Source organism: Nicotiana tabacum, chromosome 10, assembly GCF_000715075.1.
Source record: "Nicotiana tabacum cultivar K326 chromosome 10, ASM71507v2, whole genome shotgun sequence".
Lineage (NCBI taxonomy): Eukaryota > Viridiplantae > Streptophyta > Magnoliopsida > Solanales > Solanaceae > Nicotiana > Nicotiana tabacum.
The window spans coordinates 49,962,991-49,980,907 of record NC_134089.1 but is presented as its reverse complement, the minus strand read 5'-3'; the positions used below and the strand labels follow the sequence as shown (position 1 = coordinate 49,980,907).

General features: G+C 32.7%; 1 long non-coding RNA gene across 1 annotated transcript; it reads left to right on the top strand.

Moving 5' to 3' along the window:
* The first annotated feature begins 641 nt into the window (after window positions 1–641).
* On the top strand, window positions 642–5,232 carry LOC142164644 (uncharacterized). The gene is made up of 2 exons (XR_012695485.1): window positions 642–894; window positions 4,952–5,232. It is a non-coding gene; the product is annotated as an uncharacterized LOC142164644 (long non-coding RNA).
* Window positions 5,233–17,917: the final 12,685 nt, after the last annotated feature.

The following is a 17,917-nucleotide window of genomic DNA, read 5'->3' as shown; positions in this document are numbered from 1 at the left end:
ACTGAAATCATAATTTCATTATCTTTCACCATTTTTGAGACCTAGATCTCGTATTGGAGAGAGTATTGAAGAGATTTTCATCCCAACTTCATTGGTTAGTGATTTTCAACTAGTTTTAATGTATTTCTATAAACACCCATTGATTTTTAACCTTAAATTTAGAAGTCTCAAGTAGAAATGGGGGGTTTTGGTAGAATTTAGGAATTATATAAAATTGAGATTTAGACCTTGAATTGAGGTCAGATTTCTAAATAAATCACGCATCCGGGCTCGGGGGTGAATGGTTCATTGGGATTTGGTCCAAATCTAAGATTTTGACCAAGTGGGCCCAGGATTAAATTTTGTTGACTTTTTTTATTTCATTAAAGATTGAACCTTTTTTATTAGTGGGTAGTTTCTAAAGCTTATTTTGGATTGATTGGTTGATAATTGGCTAGATTCGGTTGGTTTGGAGGCTTGTTCTAAGGGAAAATCGTGGTTGATTGTTGATTTGATTCTGGAAATAGATAAGTGTCGTGGTTAACCTTGACTCGAGGAAATTAGTACTTTATTTTTTTATTTGATACGTGAATTCATGTGTGAGAACAACATATATGCAAGATAAAGAGTGTATATGCGCTGTCACAGGTTAAGCATACGGGTGGGCTATTAACTGTTTATTTTAAATATATCAAGCCTTCTTTTACTCCGTGTTACTATTCATGTCATGTCTTCATTGCCACTTGTTTTTGCTTATTAAATACATGTCTTCCTTGCTACATGTCTTCTTTTGCTTATTAAAGGAAAAACAGTCTTGTTTGACTGTGGCATTCATCCAGCTTACTCAGGCATGGCTGCTTTGCCGAATTTTGATGAAATTGATCCTTCAACTATTGATGTTCTTCTAATAACCCAGTAAGTTTTCTCATTTCTGGCCTTAGTTCTATAATGTTCATTTTATTGTTTGAAAGATTGTGTCTCAATACAGCACCTCAGCACAAGTTTTTTTTGTTGTTGATATTTTAGCCTAACTCATTGATTAAGAATTTAGGTACTTAGTGAATTTAGTTAGTACCAAAATCCCCTCTTGGCGAAAAGTCAAGAAATCCACAAAAAGTAAATTGAATCTAATTAGGCTAATTTAAGGATAGAGAATACGAGATAGGGAATATAGATTCTTTTGCATTTTTTTTGTCTTTCTATTTTTCTTTTTCCAGCTTTATTCCATGACTGGTTTCTTAAACTTTTTTCTTTTGTTTATTGTTTTTTCTCTTGGTGGATGATTTTGAATGTTGAGTGTTAATTCTTTATGGAAAACAGCACTTATGGTCCTTGTGTTATTGCTTAATTTCAGTTTTAGTCCTTGTAATATTAAACAAAGCACATTTAACCTTTAATTAAATAATGTGAGGTTTTTTGGTCCCTTCACTAATGGAATTTAAAAACAAACTGACAGCTAAATATTAAGAAGGGGCATTCAGACATTTAATTTTTTTATTTATTTAAGTTTTTAATCCATGCCTCCATTTAGGTTAGTAGTGGGTTAGTCATATTGATATTAAGTGGCAGTAAATTGAATAGGTATTGCAGTACAGGTACTTCTTCTCCCAAAGTGTTCTTTTGCTTAAACGGATGCAAAGCTCATCTGAGCTAAATTCATGGTGGAGCCTATTTGACTGTATATTGGTTTGATTCTTTATCAAGTGCATGTTGCTAAAGGCTCCAGAAGAGGAGTGGTTAAGTTTCAATGCAAGAAGAGAAACAAATTATAAAGACCGAAAGAAGATGCACGACTAAGTAGAATTAATATTATCGGCTCTTATGTTTGGGTGGTTCTATGTGTTCTTGGTAGAGCTTTTCTCGGATCTTCTTATACAAGAGGAGTCAGGAAAAAAGGCACTGCCATTAACCAAATAAAGAAACTAATCTTTCGTTGAATCCAAACGGAAGATGGGAAGAAAAGGGTTTCTTTGCTGGGAGACAATGCAAATTAAAATGTTAAAATTAGGTTATTCTTTTGTGAGGTTTTGTTGCTGAAAATTGTACCTATAATATCCAAATTGCGCCTCTTAGTAGCTACTATTAGTTGTTTTTTTTAAGTTCCTTTGGTGAAGGGAACAAAACCACTCATATTGTTTAATTAAAGGTTAAATGTGTTTCATCTAATATCACAAGGACTAAAATTGGAATTAAGTGATAACATAAGGACCAAAGGTGCTATTTTCCAATTCTTTATTGTTCTGCTCATTTAAGGTTCAAACATAATATGGGACAGAGGAGATAATTTTTTAAATCGTTCTCTGCGCGGACTTTCATATTTTTATTATTATCGTGATTACATACTTAGCAGACGAAAAAGAAAGATTTCCATTTTGTGATTATACTCTCACATGTTTGGAAGTGCACAAACTTCCAATTGGTTTGAAGTCGTCAATGGACTAGCTCATCATTGTTTGAAATTATTTTTGTTATCATTGATAGAATGGTCCAGATAGGGGACCAATGCTTCAAAGAGCCATTGACGAGTTATTAGAAGCAAAGCAGCCAATGTTCCGAGAAAAAAAAAGCTTTACTAGATAATCTGTGTTACCTTTCACCCGCACAGGCATTAGGTAACATTGTTCACCAAAGCTTGGATAGATGGTGAGAAATCACCTAGTATTTTGCCTCCACTGGGATTAGGGGAGTGGACTAATCTAGTTCATCTTATTATCTATTCTATGTGGTTCTGATTTTGAGTGAACTAGTTAGTGTACGTGCATTGTGCATGTACTCCTCCGCAATGATTAATTTTCTTAAAAAATCACATAAGTATTATTTTATAAAATAAAAGCATAAGCTTCTGAAATTGATGAATGCTAATCCTATGTAGCCTCTCTACCTTCTTAAGATAGGGGTAAGGTCTGCGTACGCTCTACCCTCCCAGACCCCACTAGTGGGATTACACTGGGGTGGTTGTTGTTGTAATAAAAGAAAAAATCATGTCTCATAGAAGTTCTCCATCATCATTTAATATATTTATCTGAAATTTTGTTCTAGTTTTACAATTTTATTAGCTTAATTTTACTGTTTATCATACTTCCTTTTTAGTTTTAGCAAGACATAATCCTTGAACATTTAAGAGTTGTGATGAAATTTTTCTTAAAAGGCTATTTTAAAATTTATTCGAGAAGATAAAAATAGGGTTGCTATACTGTTATTACGATTCTTAAAAAAATTGTCAAGTAACATAAATTGAAAAATTGAATTTTATGCCTTCTCAATTTATTTTCCCTCAAAGGTTTCAATATTATCTCTGTAGTAAGCTTTTAGTTTTATACATTTTATCTTTCACTATTTCATCCTCATTTCTTCAAGTTTGCAAATTTTAACCAAGATAACTCTTAATGCTTTATTATATATAACCGATTTGTTCATATTGAAACAAATTTATGGTCTCTAAGATTTGGGTCAAACTTGAAAAATGAATTTACTTTTATGAATTTAGGAAAGAATAGTATTGGATTCTTTTGCTAATTAGTTAATTCAAATACTTAATTATTTTTTTCAATGTTAAAAAAATTTATTTTTTATTGATTCAAATTCTTAATATTAGCTCAAATCAAATTTTAAATATTCAATTTTAACTTATATATATTTAATAAAGAATTCTTTTCTCAAATGATTAAAAAAATCGTGTTTTGCACTTTGTGTTTGTTGAAGCATTAGCGCTATTAACTTTTGCAATCATTTTCTTTCTCTTTATTTCTCTTTTATATTATAAATGTTTCTTAGTTGTTTTTGTTGAGTGTAATTTTTAAATATATAATTATAATTTTATGTTATTAATACTTATACACAAGGAAAAAAACATGAAAAATAGTTTTGTAAATGATTATTAATTATTTTGTTGTTAATAATTGGCCCAAGTAGCTTTTGACTTCGAGTAGAATAAAATCTATAGTACATTGTTCTTATAAGATTAATATAACTATTTTCCATTTTTTTCTTCTTTATGGAATTGTTCGTATCATGCATCCTATATTTTAGTAGAAGTAAATTCAAGATGATGATAATTTATTACAGGCAAAATCTTAATAATTTTAAAGGTCTAAATATTAGAAGTTCTTATCTAGTTCTGATGGTAAGCAACTTCCACTTCCAACCAAGAGGTTGTGAGTTCGAGTCTCCCCAAGAGCAAAGGTGGGAAGTTCTTGGAGGGAAGGATGTCGGGGGTCTATTTGGAAACAGCCTCTCTACCTCAGGGTAGGGGTAAGGTTGTTGTTGTTGTTGTTGTTGTTGTTGTTGTCCGTTTTTACTTGTTTTATGCCTTTAATTCTCAATTGCATTCACTTGCCTCTGGTTCATTTTGTTTTGTTATATTGGTTTCCCTTAAAGTATTTACTTGTTTGGGTTCCTTTCGCATGTATTGTGAGCTATGTCGTAGTTTTTTGTAGTATTACTATATATAGGGGATCGGGTTACATGCTGTAATAGATATTGATATTGTATTCGGGATCGGTTTGCACGCCAATAAATATTAATATTGTATTTGGGATTAGGTTGCACGCTGCAATGGATATTGATATTGTATTTGGGATCGGGTTGCACGCCGCAACGAATATTAATATTGTATATGCAATTGGATTGCACGCTACAATGGTATTGGTATATGTAAATATCTGAATCGGGTTGTGTGCCACAACAAAGAAGATATATATTATGATTATTCTTGGTTGTTGGTGCCGTATCCGTTTTGCGATGTGAATTTGAGCATATGATGTTTTGGGGCCCTCTGTTATGTAATTTTTTTTTTCGATTTTCATGTTAGTCATTGCTTCTCTATTCTGTTATTGTTTTACTTATACTCGTACAGGTTTATAGTGAGTGCCTTGTTATAGCCTCATCACTACATTATCGAGGTTAGACTCGATACTTACAGAGTACATGGGGTCGGTTGTACTCATACTAAACTTCTTCACGTCTTGTGTAGATACTGGTGTTGGTCCCAACAGTACGTAGTGGAGGTTTTTCTCGAAATATCATTATCCGGAGACTTGAGGTAGAGCTGCTGGACGTTCGCAGACCGTGAAGTCCCCTTCTTATCTTCCATACTATTTGTTTCATTCGGGCAGTTGTATTTTCATTTTAGACATTATTTGTAGTACTTTTAGCAGCTCATATACTTGTGACACCAGGTTCTGGATTAGACTAGACAGCGTGTATGGAGTTAATTATATATAATCTGAAGTTCTACGGCCTTACCTTTATTAATCTGTTTTGAAAACTGTTAAAATAAATATCTGTGTAGCTAATATTGACTTGCCTACCAAGCGGATGTTAGGCGATATCACGGCCTCGTGGTTGTGATTTTGGGTCATGAGAAGTATCGCCAACCTTAATATTTGAGAAGTAGAGATACAACATTGGAACGCATCTTTTGTGAGAAATAAGTGATATTTTCATCAGGAGGAGGCAAATACGCGGTGTACTCTTTTTTTCTTAGCTAAGATTTTATCCCACTAGATCTTCCTGCCAAGATTTTTAATAAGGTAGCAAGTAATGCGTATCACATGATATGTGTGATATTCCTTCACTATGATTTTTTTTCCCACATGGTATTACCCTCGTAAGGTTTTAACGAGGCACATTTTCTTTGGACATCCAAGGAGGAGTGTTATGAAATATATTATTTATATGAATGTCCACTCCATAAATATAACTCTCACTACTCTTCTCTATTATATAAATTATCTCCCCACAATTCTTCACCATTATGGTTGTAGATCCCACACCTCTATAACCTCATCCATGATCTTCTGTCATGATCTCAACAGTTAAAATATCATGTTCATGACATTTCTTTATATTATCTTATTGTCATCCGATAAATAAAGGGTTTGGACATCTCATTGTACACGCTTAAAAACACTTAGAAAAACTAAGAAAGTTCTCTCTTCCTCTCTACTTCTCTTATCTATTTTCTTGTTTTATATTATTACTTTGAGCTTAATTTCGTAATATCCACCATTATATAATATTTTAAAAGCTTAATCAAACTTAATGAAATTTACAATGTCTAATGTTGTCTTATTCATGACACAACTATCTGAAACCTATAGTTTTCTATATGCATTTTTAATCTTGCAAAAGAGGTGATTTAACTTTCTCGCACCTTCCATTTCTTTTGAAGTTTAAACATGGCATATAATAAATGATTAATATAAGATTGAGCCAGAGCTTCTAAATTTCATCTCAAAGATGAAGAATTCAATTATTACCTAACTCTCCTCTTTGAACCATCCTCTTATGCCTCCCCCCCCCCCCAAACAAAAAAAAGACACCTAATATATTGTGTAGGAATAAAAAGTTACATAGTGTATAATTAAGTGAATCTTTCTTGCAATCACATGAATGTTTTTTTTTTCATTTTCTTCTATTTGTTCAAAAGGCGTGTACGGTGGTGGAACCACCTTTGTTTAAGGGGTGTTAATAAAGAATTAATATTGTCACAGTTATATTTTCAGCTTGCTAGAAGGAAGTTAAATTTTCTTTACTTCATGAATTTACACAAAAATGCACATAATAATAGTGTGGGCTAGTCATTTTTCAGCATTGTAATTGAAAAATAGCTACTATCACGGAGTTTCAAGTTCCACATATTCAACTCTAGAATTTTATGATGAAGTTTTACCTGAAATTTAAAAATTTATGATGTTGGCTATTTTAATTACATAAGCTGAAAATTGCTTTTGTGAATTTTATCCAAAAAGACACTAGATGGTAAAACTTCAATATTAAGCCAAAATTTGGTGCGTGTGGGTTGGTTGGTGGATTAGGATGGAGAATAAAGAGCTAGGGTACGTAGGAGGAACAATACGGGCTGGCATGTCTCTCTTTCAATCATTGAAGTGGTTGTAACAAACCCATAACCTCTATTTATATTACGCAATTTTCATTTTGTGTATGATTTATTTCGATTTTTTGGAATGCTTGTGTCATGATTACGTTGTATTCTATTTTTATATTTTTGGGGAGGGAGGTTTGAGCAAATAAAATTATTGGGGGGACAAAGCATGCATAGGTTGACGTTGACAAAAGAATTATGCAGACCTATAGATTAAAAAGTTATTGTCCTCTGCTGAAAATCAATCAAGTTATGGCTTAAATAATGTGTATTATTTGTAGGTTTTAAGAGAATGAATGACTATATTATGTTAATTTCAACAAAGAAAAACCAGTGGAAAATAAAACAATGAATTAATACCAAGTTTGGTATATAGAAGATAACATGAATGGATTCTCCTAACACTTGGAAAGAAAATGGTTTATCCAATCTTGCAGTTGGATATTCACATTGAACAAGTTAAACTTTAAAGTGACATTTGTTATAGAGTAAAAATTAATCAGAAATTTTAAATATTTTGTTGAACTTTCGTTGATTTATTTTATTATTGAAGATAATGTATATATCAATTACTCAATTTGTTTGATGATTCAAGAAGTGTGTGTTAATTCTGCAAATACTAATGATAGAAAAAAGGAAATACATTTGATGGTACTACTTCAAAAAAGAAAGAATTTGAAAAACCGAATTCTCATATGTCAAAATATATTTCAGACTTCATTTAGGAATATACCTTGTAAATACGTAGGTTTATAAGTCATGATATAGCAATACTTTGGGTTGATAAGTTCGATGAAAATTTATTTGAATCATTTATTATGTCAAAACAAAACGACAATTTAATGGACTTATACACTTTTTCAGCATCAATCACAAATAAATAGTTTCTAGCACGTATTAAAATTGATAATACCTATACAAATAATTAGGTCAAAATGATCTTCTTTCGTTTTCATTTATAGTGTTTGGGCTTGACTGGATCCGAATTTATGCCGAGACGTTCCATATCGATGATAGTGACATATCTAGAATTTAAACTGCACAATTTCAACTTTTAATATTTTAGTATTGAAATTATTATACTTTTAAATTATGAATAATTTTAGTAAATTTTTACATATAAATTTATGTTCTACACTAAATATACTAAGTTCATATGAAATTGGTACTATTTGTTGTATCGGTCCCAGAGGCGGAGCCAGGATTTCATTTCAAGAGTCTAAAATTTTTAAGTTATTGAATTCCAAATTAATAATTTGTACATATAAAAAACCTTTTAAGATAAATACATAATTTAAATTAGGATTATTGGATTAGACCGAACCCGTAATCGACACTTTGGCTCTGCCTCTGATTCACCCTGTTTGGGAGAAAAGCGGAAGGATTAAGTGCGACTTATCAAAGATAACTCCGTGCGACTTATCATATTTCACGAACGTTAATTTTAATTTTAATTTCTACGGTTCTTTTCTTGTTGCCGTTGGTATCTTTTGGGCTGGCATCGTCCCTTTGGTGCCTTAGAACGTCTTGTTTCCTGAAGATTTATTCACATAGGAATTATCAAGAAGAATTCTTTGAGCCCGTTTGGTGAAGTTGTTAAAACTTGCTTATCTGAGAAGTAGTTTTTGTAATATTTAATTATCAAATTTAATCTGACTAATCTTTTCAGAAAAGTATTTTTGAGTGTAAAATTACGAAAAAGAACAGTGTCGAGGTTCAACTTATGATTATTATTATTTATATAAAGAATTTAATTATATTTTAATTTATTTAAGTAAAATATAAAACTTAAAGTAAAATATGCATATTAAATATTTTAAGTAAAGTAAAATATAGTTATAATAATTAATAATATGAGTATCAGGTATAACTATTTATTGTATGATAATTTAAATACATTAAAATATATTATTCAATATAAATTAAAAATCTACACCATAAATTATTCTTTATCAAAAATGGATCATGAAATAATAAGCAAGGTTACTCACACATAGTAACATTTCTCAAAGAAGAATAGGCGATAAAAAGTACAAAGACAAAAGAGGAAACAAAAACGAAAGAAAAAATATGCTTTTACTTATTGGAGAAAGCTAGATTTTATAAGTTCTTCTCAAAAGAAAAAAAATGCTTATATTTTTGTGCAAAAGTATAGTTTGTCTTGGCCAAACACCTTAAATTTAGAACGAAAAAATAAATTGACAAAAAGATTTGCATTTGACTTCGCAAAAGCAAGGCGAAAAATTCTTTTAAACTGATTTGTTTATACCATTAGAAAGCAACATAATAAAATATCTAAAAGAACCCAAGAAAAAATATATATCAAAGAACTCTGAAGGAGAATTTCGAGGAATGATTATCATGTAATATTAATAGATAATTGGATGTAGCAAAGACCATGACTTTCGTCCGATAGATCTTATCTTATTTAATGACATATAAAAATGATAACAGAGTCTTTATCTCCTATACTTTCTACCAATCTTTTAGCCATATTACAAAATATTATATCAGTAGAAAATATTTAAGAAAAAAAATTATTTTTTTGGGACAAAGTTGATTTTAGATTAATTTAAATTGAAAAATATGATATGCAAGAATTTATAGAGTCGATTCAACTTATTTAGAATTTAAATATACTTTTAGTGAGCGTTTGGACATAAGAATTGTAATCCAAAATAGGGAGAAAAAAATTTTCAAGGGAAAATGATGTTTGAAATTAGAGTTATGTTTGGACATCAATATAATTTTGGGTTATTTTTGAAGTTTTGTGAGTGAAAATTTTGAAAAATAACTTTTTGGAGTTTTTCAAATTTTTAAAAATTTTCAAAATACATCTTCAAGTAAAAATTGAAAATTTTATGAACAAATACTGATTTTAAAAAAAAAATTTGAAAAAAAGAAAATAATTTCTTGTGTCTAAAGACTCTAAACGAGCTCTTAGTATATCATTTTCCTTTTGAATTTTGACCAGATCGAAGAGAGGAGAAAAGCTTATCCAATGAAACAGTAACAGAGGTTGTCTAAAGTAATTTTAAAGATAGGGATTAGACATTTTCCTGACATCCAAGCTTGACACGGACTTAACTTCCACATCTCATATCAATCACTCTATTATTGCACTTTCACTACAGTCTACACATCCTAATCTCTCTTCTTTTAATAGGTTTATATCACAAACAAAAAAATAGATACGACAGTAATGTTTTCTAATAAGTAAAGAAAAAAAACGAGAAAAGGAAGAAAATGCTAAAGACGGAACATTATTAGAACATGTCACTGAGTCCATATAAAAGATATTTAAAGGGACCATCAAGTGATGCAATGGATGAGGCTGCTCCTGCCTTAACCACAGGTCTCGAGTTCGAGCCCTAATTATGAAAAAATTCTTGGTAGAAAGCGCTACTTTCCATATGGGACCTTACCCGGCACGAATCTGAATATGTTAAATAACGCTTTGACCTACTCATCCATTATTTTAGATTTTGAATAAGATGGGAGCATCTTATTCATACCCAATGACAACGAATTTTTCTAAGATCGTTTTCGATGCTTGTGTCTTGGAAAAAGTTTAGTCAAACGCAATATCTACGTATGCACTTATATACGGGTAAAATCAGCGAATTTTTCTAAGATCGTTTTCGATGCTTGTGTCTTGGAAAAAGTTTATCCAAACGCAATATCTATGTATGCACTTATATACGGGTAAAATCAAGGGCAATGTCTACCCCGATTCCCCGATGAGAGAACGAAGGGGGAGCACAAGCCCGATTTTTGAAGTCGAGGTCAAAGGCCCTTCGTATCAAGACCCAAGAAAGATAAACGGTATATCCGACATAGGGCTTGGAAAAACAACGCGTCCGGGCCGAGTGTAAGTTCTAAACCTCGGGAGACACATTGAACGATTATGCATGATGAATAGAGGGCCGTAATACTCGCCCTCGATCGAATATCACAGCGCTAATCCTGCTCGATGTCGATTATAGATCAATAATTATCGGGAAAAAAAGATTCTTACCTTTTCTAGACTTTTACTAGGACTGAAACTCTCTTATTATATAAGACGGGCAATTCAAGGCAATAAAGTTACTTTTACCTCCTAGCTACTATTGAGAACTTTGCTTACTTGTTCTATTCTTCATTCACTACTGAACTCGAACCGAGGGTCCAATTAAGGACGAAATTACAGTTCAATCTAAGAATAGGCTTGTTCATAACATCATGATCGGTTTGACCGTTTATTTCATCTTTAATTTATTTATCTTCTATACTTAATTATTCGTGTCGAATTAAACTACGTATCCTTAAAGTGGTATAAATTCAATTGTTTCCCAATTTTGGGGTAAACAACACTAAATCATGTTAAGTTAATGTGTTTAATCATATTATATTATAAGTATGAACACTTTTAGGTGAAGTTAGTTTACTAAATCATATCATACTATATTATAAGCATGAAAATCTTAAGTTAAAGTTACTTTACAATAATATCCTTCAAAAAATTGAGTGACGTTTTTACCCTTTATAACTTATTATTCTTTCCAATTCTTCTAAAGTTTGCCTTTTTATTTTAGTACTTACAGTGGCATTTAGTGAATTTATTAGTTCATTATATGCACCTAAATTTACACGTTTTCTAGATTAATATTTTAGAATTTCTATGGACTTTCATGTCTTTAATAGTGCAATTCCCTACCGTTTATCTTTTATTGTTGCTCTCTCAATGATAACTTTTTAAATTCTAACTCAATAGAAGCTGTTTTATTTCTTTGGACCCTTATCTAGATTTGCACATAATGAGAATGGAAGACTTTTTGAGAGCTGATCAAAATACTTTTTGTTTAGATACTGTATAAAGAACAAAGACGTCCACACACAACAATCCAGATGATTTTTGCAAAAGTAATCATGTATAGTTTGCTTCTTAGTTTGTCATCAATATTTCATACCCAAGTTTATTTCTGCTTCTTTTATGGTTGTCTCTTCACCACTTTATCAAAATTTCTATCTTCTTATCAGGTAAATCAACCAATTTTTTTTTTTAAATTTAATTGCACAAATCGCTCTTAGTTTCTTTATTTTTAAAAATTATTCATTTTGAGTATATATTTTGCGTGTTTTTCTTTTACGCCTGATTAGATGGTATCTTTTTATTGACCTTATTCACGTATACTTTGTTTTTTTTTTTTTAAATCTTAAAGAAAATTGATCGAAAAGGAAATCTTAATGAATGATGAACGTAGAGGTAAAGCTCATGTGGGTGCACCCAAGGTATGTTATGTAGGAAAAAAATCAATTTTGTAGTTAATTACAATAGTTATACAAATTTTGTGACCTTTTTCACATGATAAATTTATTTTTAATAAAAAAACACATAATATCAATAAACAAATCAAAGTCGTGGTATCACAACCACGGTCATTAATCTTTATAAAAATGCATATATTTTTGTTGTCAGGTGAAGCTTATTAAGAAGGCATGTATTAAGTAATAAAATCTTTTTCTCTGATAAACATTATATACAAAAAATTGGTACGCATAACTTGTATTATTAAATTTAAAGTCTTATAAATTATGTTATTGGTTTGTGAGCTCTCATCCAGTTAATGGAACTTCACTATTAAAGTTCACTGACAAGTTTATTCTTTTACAGAGAATTTATTTTACCAAGTGGAATTAGATGGTAAAGTTTATTATATATTTCTTTTTAATACTCATGTGTTTGAAGCGAAAAAAAAATCATATAACTTATGGCTGAAGCAGTGGGTTGATCATGATTCATGAAGGTATCGAAAGTATATTTAATTTGGTTTCTATTTTTCAAGCATAATTGTTAATTTATAAGGCAGATGTTTTAATTATATGTGTATTTTGTAAATGTATGAGTATATGTATTTGTCTTAATATTATATTAAGGTACTATGGCAGTAAAAGTAGAGTTAACATTTATAAAATTTTCTAACTTCAAATAAGTTATTACTTCGTATTCTTTAATTTTTATTTTATAGCTCAATGAAAGTTCTAAAATATGTATACAGTTAATATTTTAGCATTTTACGATTCAAATCTCATGTAAAATATTTTGGAATAACGTGCAACGCACGTTCCTAGAGACTAGTTATATTATAAGTATGAACACTCTTAAGTGAAGTTAGTTTACTAAAAGGTCCTTTAAAAGCTGAAAGACCAATTTACCCTTCCTATAAACACTACATATCCTATAATAATTTCGTACCAAAAAGTAAATATACATTCCAATAAATGATAAATATCTATAGAAGTAAATTAAATTATTCTTTCAAAAATTATATAAGATTTACACCTTATTGAATTCAAAATGTGATGTGCTCATAGCAAACCGTTACTCCAAATTTGAAGTGTTTATTCATCCTTTTTTTTCCCCTTGTATTTGATGCATAATATATACAATACTCACTTCTACTGCTTAAATAGTTTTTATTTATAATGTATATGGTAATTAACAAAGTAGATGGTATAGGATGAGCAAGAAATTCGATTTGAAGCAAGATATATCAGTAAAATAGAAATCTTTATTTATCTTAGACTTGAATGCATATTATATTTTATCTTTTTCTAATTTATTTTTCCTTTTTTCCACATTTTTTCATTAACGGGCTACCTTAAAACAACCAATTATGACTTTTCAGATTCTCTTTATTACACCCTACTCTCTTCCTCTTCAAATGAATAATATTATAAAATTAAATATCAAAACAATAATATTGTAATAATTGTTGGGAATAAACCTCCTACAAAAATAATATTCACGGTAATAAAAGCGGAATGATAACGTAGCACTGAGATACGGTAATTAACAAGAATAAAAGAGTAACAACAACCCGAAGATTTTTACGTGAAAAACCCTTTTGAATAAGGGAAAAAACCACGGCCCTGATAAGAGCAACTGATATCATTATAGCAAGGAATTTTACATTTTGTAGTCCCGAGTAAAATACTCAAAAGACCACTACAACACTCAAAAGAAATAACCCTCTTTTGATATTCACACCTCACACAATATCCCCCACTCTCTATTTTTCTTACATACTATTTTCTTATACCCTATTTGTGAAACCTCACTCTTTCTTTCTAACTCTCAAATATATTTTTTCTCTGACATTGGTGTATAAAATGAGAGCCGAAGCTCTCCTTTTATAGGTAGAGTCTCTCCTACTACATTTGACATTTCCTTCCGTACGCCTACTGAATTTGACACAAAAAAGAAAGAAACGTGGGATGCTAATCAAGGAAGAAAGTTTTCTTCCTTAATTTATGGGATGGACCCCACAAACTTTCCCCTCCAGTCCCATTCACCTGAAGGAGGTAACACCGGAGGTTCTAGTTTGAGTGTATGCTGACAAGTTCTTTGCATAGCTCAAACTTGTTTCTTGGTACCACTTTGGTCAGTAAATCCGAAGGATTCTCACTTGTATGGATCTTCTTTACCAGCATAGACTCATCCTCTATCCTTTCTCGAATCCAATGATATCTCACGTCGATATGCTTCATCCTTGCATGATACATGGTGTTTTTGCTCAGGTCTATTGCACTTTGACTGTCATAATAGACGACATACTCCTTCTGATGCAATCCAAGCTCTTGAAGGAACCGTTTGAGCTATACCCTCTCTTTGCCAGCTTCAGTAGTGGCAATATACTCCGCTTCAGTTGTAGAGAGTGCGACACACTTCTGCAACCTCGACTACCATGATATAGCTCCCCCTGAAAATGTAAACAAATATCTAGTAGTGGATTTTCTGTTATCAATATCACTTGCCATATCAGCATCTGTATAGCCCTTTAAGATTGGATTTGATACTCCAAAGCACAAACAATCTCCTGTGGTATCTCTTAGGTACCTGAGTATCCATTTGACTGCTTCCCAATGTTCCTTTCCAGGATTTTCAAGAAACCTGCTGACAACACTAACTGCGTGAGCAATATCAGGTCTAGTGCATACCATTGCATATATCAAGCTTCCGACTATTGAAGAATAAGGAACTCTAGCCATGTTCCCTCTCTCCTCCTCTGTTGTAGGACACATCCTTTTGATCAACTTTAGATGACTAGCAAGAGGTGTGCTGACTGGCTTAGCATTCTTCATGTTGAAGCGTTCTAGTACACGTTCAATGTACTTCTCCTGAGATAGCCACAACTTTCTACTTGTTCTTTCTCGAACTATCTTCATCCCTAGAATTTGTTATGCTGGGCCCAAGTCCTTCATATCAAATGACTTGGACAAATCTCTCTTCAACTTTGCGATCAGCTCCTTGTCTTTTCCTACAATTAACATGTCATCCACATACAACAACAATATAATAAAGTTATTCTCAGAAAATCTTTTGAAGTATACACATGGATCAGAATAGGTCTTTAGGTATGTTTGACTTTTCATGAATGAGTCAAACTTCATGTACCACTGCTTTGGTGCCTTCTTCAATCCATAAAGACTCTCATTCAATTTGCACACCATATGTTTCTTTCCAGCTACTTCAAATCCTTCTGGCTGCTCTATATAAATCTCCTCTTTCAAATCTCCATGAAGAAATGCAGTTTTCACATCCAACTGCTCCACTTCAAGATCTAGGCTAGCTGCTAAACTCAAAATTGTTCGAATAGAAGTCATTTTGACAAGAGGTGAGAAAATTTCATCAAAATCAATACCTTTCTTCTGTTCGAAACCTTTAACCACCAATCGAGCTTTGTATCTGACCAACTTGAAGTTTCCATCTTTCTTGAGTTTAAAGACCCATTTGCATTTGCGTGGTCTTTTACCCTTTGGAAGTTCAACCAGCTTGTACGTGCCATTTTTCTGTCGAGATTCCATCTCTTCTTGCATGGCTTTCATCCACTGGTTCTTTTCTGGATGGGACAACACCTCTTTAAGACTTTTTGGCTCCCCTTCATCACTGATGAGGACATACTCTGTGGAAGGGTACCTACATGACTCTACCCTTGGCCTCTCTGATCTCATCAGAGGTTGAGGTTGTTCTTCTTCCTGAGAGGGGTACTCCACTTCCTCAACACCTTCATCAAGTTGCTCCCCTGCTCAATAACCTCACTAGGTTGCTCCCCATGCTCGGCAACCTCGTCGGTCGTACTTTCTGCACTTGTGGGATTGTTAGAAGTAGAAGGAATAGTAACAAGGTTAGGAATTATACAATTTTTCACCTTTTCTGACATATCAGCAGAAGTTCCAACTTCACTTTCTCGGAAGACTACATCTCTGCTTCTGATGACCTTCTTCTTTACAGGATCCCACAATCTGTACCCGAACTCTTTATTTCTATATCCGATAAATATGCAGGGAACAGATTTATCATCCAGCTTTGTTCTCTGCTCTTTTGGTACATGTGCAAAAGCTCTGCAACCGAACACCTTCAGATGCGAGTAGGACACCTCCTTGTTGGTCCAAACTCTCTCTGGGATGTCAAACGCCAATGGAACTGATGGACTCCTATTAATCAGTTAACATGCTGTCTAAACTGCTTCACCCCAAAATGACTTAGGCAGTTTAGGCATTCTGAGCATGCTTCTCACCTTCTCAACAATGATGCAGTTCATCCTCTCGGCTACGCCATTGTGTTGTGGGGTTCTAAGAACGGTCTTTTCATGTCTGATCCCATGACTTGAACAGTACTCTTCAAATTCCCTTGAAGTGTACTCACCTCCATTGTCACTTCGGAGACGATTTAGCTTTCGACCCATCTCCCTTTCTACTAGAGCATGAAACTTATGAAAAACTTGAAACATCTGATCTTTGGTTTTCAAAATATAAACCCATAATTTTCATGAAGCACTATCAATAAAAGTAACAAAATATTTGTTACCGCCCATTAATTCAATTTTCATGGGGCCACAAACATCAAAATATACTAAATCAAGTATATTCAATTTTCTTTCAGATGATGTCTGAAATGAGACTCTATGCTACTTACAAAATAAACAGTAGTCACAAGGTTTTACCGTTGTACCTTTGGCATAAGAAATAAGTGATTTCTTGGCAAGAATCTGCAATCCCTTCTCGCTCATATGACCCATTCTTTTGTGCCACAAATCTGCAGAAATCTCATCTTGTGCTGCGTTTAATTCACCTTGGCATATTTCTGCATTTGTCCTGTACAACGTGCCACGGGCAACTCCCTTTGCAATCACCAATGATCTCTTAGTGAGTCTCCACTTTTGATTTGCAAAATAGTTCTCGTATCCATCTCAGTCTAAAGCAATTCCCGAGATCAAGTTCATCCGCAAATCAGGTACATGCCGCACAATCCTTTAGAACCAATGTGCATCCGACATTTGTCTTGATACAAATATCACCAATCCCCGCAATCTTTGAGTAACTTGTGGTACCCATTCTCACTGAGCCGAAATCACCTGCTACATATCTGCAAAAAAGATCTCTTACCGATGTGGCATGGTAAGATGCCACTGTGTCAACCACTCATTCTGACTCTGGACCTGACAGGTGCATGCATTTCTCTTCCTCATTTATAAAGAGGACAACAATATCATTGTTTTGTACCATGACGGCTATGTTGCCATCATTCTTCTGGCCACTAGTTTCACCTTTGCCCTTCCTTGGATTTGGGCAATCTCTTTTGAAGTGACCTGGTTGATCACAGTTGTAGCAATTTCTGGCTCTTGATTTGGATCGGTTCTTTGACTTCCCACGAGCTCCGAATCTACCATAGTTGCTCGAACTTCTTTGATAATTCCTGCCTCTACCTTCTGTGATGAGAAATTGTCCTTGATTTTCAGGCTTCTTTCTCATATTCTTATTGAGTAGAAGAGCCGATGTGACATCTTTCAACTCAATAGCAGTCTTACCGTGCAGGATGGTTGTTGCCAAATTATCGTACGAAGATGGCAACGAGTTCAATAGCAAGATGGCTTTATCTTCTTCCTCGATTTTCACTCCGAGGTTGGCAAGCTGTGTGATTAGTCCGTTAAATACATTCAAATTTGACAAAAAATTCGTACCTTCACCCATGTGTAGGGCGTATAACTGCTTCTTCAGGTACAATTTATT